The sequence below is a fragment of the Asparagus officinalis genome, chromosome 3 (genome assembly GCF_001876935.1).
Source record: "Asparagus officinalis chromosome 3, Aspof.V1, whole genome shotgun sequence".
Classification (NCBI taxonomy): domain Eukaryota; kingdom Viridiplantae; phylum Streptophyta; class Magnoliopsida; order Asparagales; family Asparagaceae; genus Asparagus; species Asparagus officinalis.
In genome coordinates this window covers 106,794,566-106,801,872 of record NC_033796.1, presented here as the reverse complement: position 1 = coordinate 106,801,872, position 7,307 = coordinate 106,794,566, and the positions used below count along the sequence as shown (strand labels likewise).

The window sequence follows — 7,307 nt, the reverse complement described above, 5'->3', positions numbered from 1 at the left end:
GGGACTACTAGTCCCGTATGTTTTTAAGCAGTGATTAGTGTCTTGAAAACATACGGGACTAGTAGTCCCGTATGTTTTCAAGACATTTTTTTAAAATCGACCTTTTTTTGCCAATAGGCCAAAAAGATGTCGATTTTGCTAAATATTTAGCAAAAGTGGTCTATTTTCAAAAATTTTCCAACAGGCGATACTATAGGATAATAAGATTCTGTGTTAACTAAGAGGGCTCTGCGTTAACTTTTTCGAAGTCCCTTTTGTTTTGTTCTCCTCTCTTCTACCATTCCTTTCTCCACATTCTACGGCTCTGACCTGATCTCAGACTCGATTTACATATTAAGCGGTGATTAGTGCCACTTGCATGTCCCTTCGCCATTCTCTCCTTCATTCTCGCGTGTGGATGGTTCGCAACATTTTACACTATCGTCCCCCCTTTATTACTTATTTTTACACGCAAGCCCTCTACCTGTTCGACAAAATGCCTGACCGAAGTCTCTTTACCAGCAATGAAGTAACCTCGTGGGTATTCTTTATTTCGTCCCAACAAATAAAATAGTCGCGCGATTAAGGATAGATTTGTGCTTTGATATCAGATTAATGGTCATCATTCCCTATTGCTAAATACCAGACACTAATTACAATATATATAAAAAAATCATTTTAGGATGCTTTAGTTGTGAATGGATGCTCAGGGTATTATGAAACAATTGCTTTTATACCAAGTTATAGGTTTGCTTGCAGCAGTCGTAATAGTGGTAGTAATAAAATAATTGGAGTTTTGCAAAATTTCCGTCTTTTAACTGTGACCACTTTCAAGCAAGCACGTTTAAAGACAGAATGATGCTAGCCGAGTGGGTAAGCTGCCTATGAATAGCAATGGGTCTCAAATACGACTCTTCTAAGGAGCACCCACGTCGTGGAATACACGAGACCATGCATTGGGGGTGCCCCTTAGCCACACTTGGGTGGTTTGATACCCATGGTCAAAAGGATCGTGAGGAATTCCCTCGTCAAACCGGGAAAAAAAAAAGAAGTAGTTGGAGTTGTTCTTCTATACATACAATCATCACCATCATTATCATCCTCTATCTCCTCCTCCATCTTCATACTATCCTTCTTCACCACCTTCTGTTCTTCATTTTCAACGAGAAGATTCATTGAAGAAGATCCTCTCTTTAAGTGCAGTCTTTTATTCCACCATTTTATTCTAATCTGAGTGCCTTTGTAAATTCTACTCATCGACATTTTCTTTACTAATTACATTCATCCTATTTTGGTTGCCAACCAAGTTGGTATAAAGAGCTTATCTATCCAAAGTGACCATTTTCTCTTCTAATCTTGTCTATCAATTGTAAAAACCATGATCTGATTTGTATGTGGATCAAATACATTGTTGAGCACTCAATCTTTGGAGAAGTTTTACAATGGTGATAGAGAATTTTCTTAGAAATGCAAGCTTCAATGGGAGCCTCAGAGCTAACAGTTCAAGTATCTGGAGAGGAGATGATATCTTCTCGAGGTCTACGAGGGAATCAGAGGATGATGAGGATGCTCTGAAATGGGCTTCGCTAGAGAAGCTCCCCACTTATGACAGGGTAAGGAAAGGGATACTGAACATAGGGGAAGGAGGACACATAGAAGTTGATATCAAGGGCCTTGGGTATGAAGACAAGAAGAATTTGTTGGATAGGTTGCTTAGAGTTGCAGAGGAGGACAATGAGAAGTTCTTGTTAAAGCTCAGGAGTCGTATTGATCGGTAAGGACTTGCTGCTCTTTCTTCATTCTAGCATTCTATCATATTTTTTGGGCAATGAGCTTGTTGAATTTTTATTGATAAGCAATAGTTTTGGCGATTATAAAGATTTGGGGAGAGATGAAAAAGAAAGATTCAATGGTTTGACAAAGAAACTCATCTAAGCATGGATAAGCATTAGTTGATTATGCTTGATTAACTCGTCTAAGCATGAATTGAGCACCATTATACATTAATGACTGTTGATTTGCCAATCATGACCCTTAAATTAATAAAGGCTTGTATGATATCCAGTTATATCAATACCATGATTACATGGCACGCAGTTCATTCCAATTCATTGGACAGGAAACAGAGCATGGTATGTCATTTATTTGGAAGTGGGGATGAGCGAGGTAGCCTTATACAATACGCCAGGGGATGTGATACAATTTAGATTCGGTTTTTAGATATATGAATTTGAGCTTCCCCCGTCACTTATTCTTTTTTTCCTTTGGTTACCCATACATACTATGGGATATCAGAAGCAACACAAATCACATAAATAGAAATGTTGCAAACCATTTCATAACAAAACTGCAAATTGCATCGCAGGTTGCATAACATCCAGCAATTTCTGCAAGAGTCAAATTCAAGAAGTATGTTAGTTGATATCAACCTTGAGAATCATGTTGCAATTGAAATATGCATACTTTATTTTCTTAATTTCCCATGTTTTTTTTTTTTGCTTTTTATTTTAATTTCAACTGGTTTGAATTCTAAATCGAATCAACAGAGTGGAAAAATGGATTACCTTTCCCTAGCATTTCCCGTTCCAGGAGTCAGGACATTGAACCCGGGTCATGGTTCACTATACCAATCCCATGATCGTGCAACTATGACTAACACTTATGGGTCATATTCTGACCAAGATACTTCGAATACAAAACCATACAAGATGAGAACTCTAGAGAGGTACTTTATTAATTAATTTTTAAATCTGCAGAAAGCGAAACCTGATAAATTCCTAGATTCATTGGCATGGCATCCCTTTTACGAAATTAAGTGCCTATGTACCACAAATTTTGTCCAATTAGAAGTTAGCCTTTTCTTTTCTTCCTTATATTCATCTTTGTATCTTTATAAACTCTAGGTACTTGAATGTTTTATTGATTTTTATTTTTAAATACCAGGGTTGGGCTTGACTTTCCTACCATTGAAGTACGCTATGAACACCTTAACATTGATGCTAATGCTTATGTTGGCAGCAGAGGCTTACCTTCATTCACCAATACAATTATCAATGCGCTGGAGGTAGTCACATAAAAGTTACAATAGAATAATTGGTGACACTGTTTTATGCTTCTTTTTTTTAACATTTTCTGTTGCCTGGATCAAGGCTTTGGGCAACTCTCTGTATATATTACCAAGCAAGAAGAGATCATTCACTGTCCTTCATGATGTAAGTGGAATCATCAAGCCTCACAGGTATTGCAGTTCATTTAGATGTAAAATATGATTGAATTTTTTATGTTCATATTCTGAATTCAGTCAAATAAAGTTCTAAGACAGTTAATGTTTCTTTGCAGAATGACATTGCTCTTGGGACCTCCAGCTTCAGGAAAGACCACCTTACTATTGGCTCTGGCTGGAAAGCTTAGTTCAGACTTGAAGGTTACGACTTTTTCAAGATATATATCTTCATTGGTTCTTGTTTGTACTCTATTAATGGGGGGGAAACAGGTTTCAGGAAGTGTCACTTACAACGGCCATGAATTGAGTGAGTTTGTTCCTCAGAGATCATCTGCCTACATCAGCCAACATGATCTCCATATACCAGAAATGACTGTCAGAGAAACCTTAGCTTTCTCTGCAAGGTGTCAAGGTGTAGGTCCTCGTTATGGTAAGTACTGACTGTTTGATGATACATCTATAGAGTTTAATTGATTTATAATTAACTGCAAATTTTTTTTTATTGCAAGCAGATATGTTGCTTGAGCTAGTGAGAAGAGAAAAAGAAGCAAACATCAAGCCTGATCCTGATGTTGATGTTTTTATGAAGGTATTTTAGCACTATTTTCTTTCTCTGGGTAAAATTTCGGTGACAGTTTTTAAGGTTTTTTTATACTCTTGCAGGCAATATCCGTGAGAGGTCAAGAAACTAATGCAGTCACAGACTATGTACTAAAGGTACTGATGTTAATTAACACAAGGAGTTTCTAAACTAAAACTTTTACTAGTAGAGAAAGGATTGGGGAAAATCTTACAATTCGTATATCAGATTTTAGGATTGGATATTTGTGCTGATACGATGGTAGGGGGTGACATGCTGAGAGGCATATCGGGAGGACAAAGGAAGCGTGTGACAACGGGTAATCCTCTGAAAATTAAAACAATAAGCTCATACTTATTTCATCTATATGTTTCTTTGTTTTGCCAAGTGCCGAAATTCTGCGCTTGTTGCTTAGGTCTGATTCAACAATACAACAAAGACTTTATCTGAAATTTTGAGATCGGCTACATGAATCCTATTTTCCATTGAGCTCTCTTACGTCTTTTCTCATTAAAAAAAAAGCTCTTGTAGGTCCCTGACCCCGCTTCTCCTGTTTCCTTTAATCTTATTGCTTCTTCTCAATCACTCTCATTTTATCGTCAATAAAAGGAATTCTAAGCTCTTATGTATGCATTCGTTATTATCATATCTTTTAGGTATAATTCACCTATGGATAATTAATTATGTAGGTGAAATGATTGTTGGGACGGCAAAAGCACTATTCATGGATGAAATATCCACGGGCCTGGACAGTTCAACAACTTTCCAGATAGTGAATTCACTTAGGCAAGCAATTCATATTCTCGGGGGAACAGCTGTCATCTCCTTGCTTCAGCCAGCACCAGAGACATATAATTTGTTTGATGACGTTATCCTTCTCTCAGACGGTCAGATTGTGTACCAAGGTCCCCGTGAGCATATCCTCGAGTTCTTTGAATCGATGGGCTTCAAATGCCCACAGAGGAAAGGTGTTGCAGACTTTTTGCAAGAAGTGAGTTAAGGAAACGAATTTTTATTAGTATTTTCCCTGGTTTACTGTTTGTCATGTCTAATATTTTTTTTGGGTGTGCAGGTAACATCAAAAAAAGATCAGCAGCAATATTGGATACACAACAATGACTCTTACAGATTTGTTTCTGCCAGGGAGTTTGCAAAGGCATACAACTCATTTCACGTTGGGCAGAAGTTAGCAGGGGAACTGTCATCCAAATTTGACAAGACGAAGAGTCACCCTGCTGCTCTTAGTACATCTATATATGGTGCAAGCAAGATTGAGTTGTTAAAAGCCTGTGCTGCAAGAGAATTTCTGCTGATGAAGCGCAACTCTTTTGTGTTTGTATTTAGGACAGTTCAGGTCAGTAATGTTATGGTCTTTCCGGAAAACTCGAGGCTTGGATTTTTTTAATGGTTAATTGTAAACACACTTCCTGTATTATAAGGGTTAGCCAATTATCATCCTAAACTGTTTTATTAGCTCGTACACCTCGTGACTGTTTTCCCCCCTGAGGTTAAAAAGGTTCAAGTTCAGTGAGGAAGTGTATGCGCTAATAAAATAGTCCATGGGGTTTATATCTGTAGTTTGCAACTTTTAGAAAAGTTGTGTAATTTACTCTTCTTTTGTTTCTGACCTTCAGGTTATGATTATGGCATCTGTGACAATGACCCTCTTTTTCAGAACACACATGCATCATGATACAGTGAATGATGGGGGGGTTTACATGGGAGTCCTTTTCTTTACATCAAACACTCTCATGTTCAATGGCTTTGCTGAGCTTTCTTTGCTGCTCGTAAAGCTCCCTATTGTCTTCAAGCAACGAGACTACCTGTTTTACCCTGCATGGGCTTATGCACTACCAAACTGGATTCTGAAGATTCCATTATCATTTGTGGAAATTGCTGGTTGGGTATTTTTAAGTTACTATGTCATTGGATATGATCCAAGTGCTTCAAGGTGATCTAATTACTTCTTATAGATGCCATGCTCCTGAATTTGAATCATTGTCATCCTGCTTAATAACAAATGATACTATAACTTTCTTGACTACAGGCTCTTTAAGCAATACCTACTTCTGGTTTTGTTAAATCAGATGGGTTCTGGGTTGTTTCGGTTCATTGCTGTTGTTAGTAGAGACCTGGTCATATCAAATACAGTGGCATCCTTTTCACTGCTTGTGATTATAGTGTTGGGTGGATTTGTTATATCACATGGTAAGCTTTAGTAATGTAAAGTTACTTCTTTCTAGAGTACAAACTGTGAAATCCAGCTATTATGTGACCCTTTTATTGCAGACGATATAAAGAAAATGTGGATATGGGGTTACTGGATTTCACCCTTAATGTATGCACAGAATGCACTGTCAACAAATGAATTCCTTGGGAAAAAATGGAGTCAAGTATGGCAATTTCATCTTGTACTCAAATTCGAGAAATGTGCAATTATTGGGCACAAAATCAATAATGTTTCAATTTTATAATCATATCACAGATTTTACCAGGAACGAATCAGCCAGTCGGAGTGGTTGTTTTGAAGGTTCGTGGAATGCTCACAGGAGCCAAGTGGTACTGGATTGGTGTTGGTGCTCTTATCGGTTATACATTATTATTCAATTCTTTCGTCTCTTTGGGTCTTTCATATCTCAAACGTGTGTATCTTCTTACATTTCGTAATTCTTCGACGAACTGTAGTATAATCAAAACTCTTAATGGCCTTCCTCTTTTATGCTTGCAGCACTTGCTGGTGCTCAGTCTACCGTCTCTGAGGAGTTTATAGAGGAAAAGAATGATAATATAAGGGAAGAAAGTGCAGGAGTATCAGCTACCACAAGAAGTAAGATTCACAAGCATTATGTTATTTCTCGCAAAGTTCATTTAAAATGTAGTAATTACCTACATGATTAATGCAGGCAATAGTAGCAAAGCTTCAACAAAAATAGAAATTGCAGATACTAATCAGAGCAAGAAGGGAATGGTCCTTCCATTCACTCCTCTTGCAGTCACCTTCGACAATATAAGATACTCCGTGGATATGCCACCCGTAATTCTTTCGAACTGATTCAAACTCTATCTTACATAATTGTCTGTTTTTTATCACTTAGTTGATAATTTGCCTTCAAAACGTATACATGAATAGGAAATGAAAGCAAACGGGGTCGAAGGAGACAAACTGGATCTTCTGAAGGGGGTCAGTGGATCCTTCAGGCCAGGAGTTCTTACTGCTCTAATGGGTGTTAGTGGTGCCGGTAAAACTACACTGATGGATGTTCTTGCTGGGAGAAAAACCGGTGGATATATTGTTGGAAATGTTACTGTCTCTGGATATCCTAAGAATCAACGAACATTTGCTAGAGTATCAGGATATTGCGAGCAGAATGATATCCATTCTCCAAATGTGACTGTTTATGAGTCTCTCATGTATTCAGCATGGCTACGGTTGCCTGCTGAAGTTGATGATGCAAAAAGAAAGGTGAATTTCATATATTTTCTTAAGGGTAAATTTCAACCCCCCCCCCCCCCCCCCACCCCCAC

General features: G+C 37.8%; 1 pseudogene; it reads left to right on the top strand.

Moving 5' to 3' along the window:
* Positions 235-7,307, top strand: part of LOC109835677 — an 11,417-nt pseudogene continuing 4,344 nt past the window's right edge.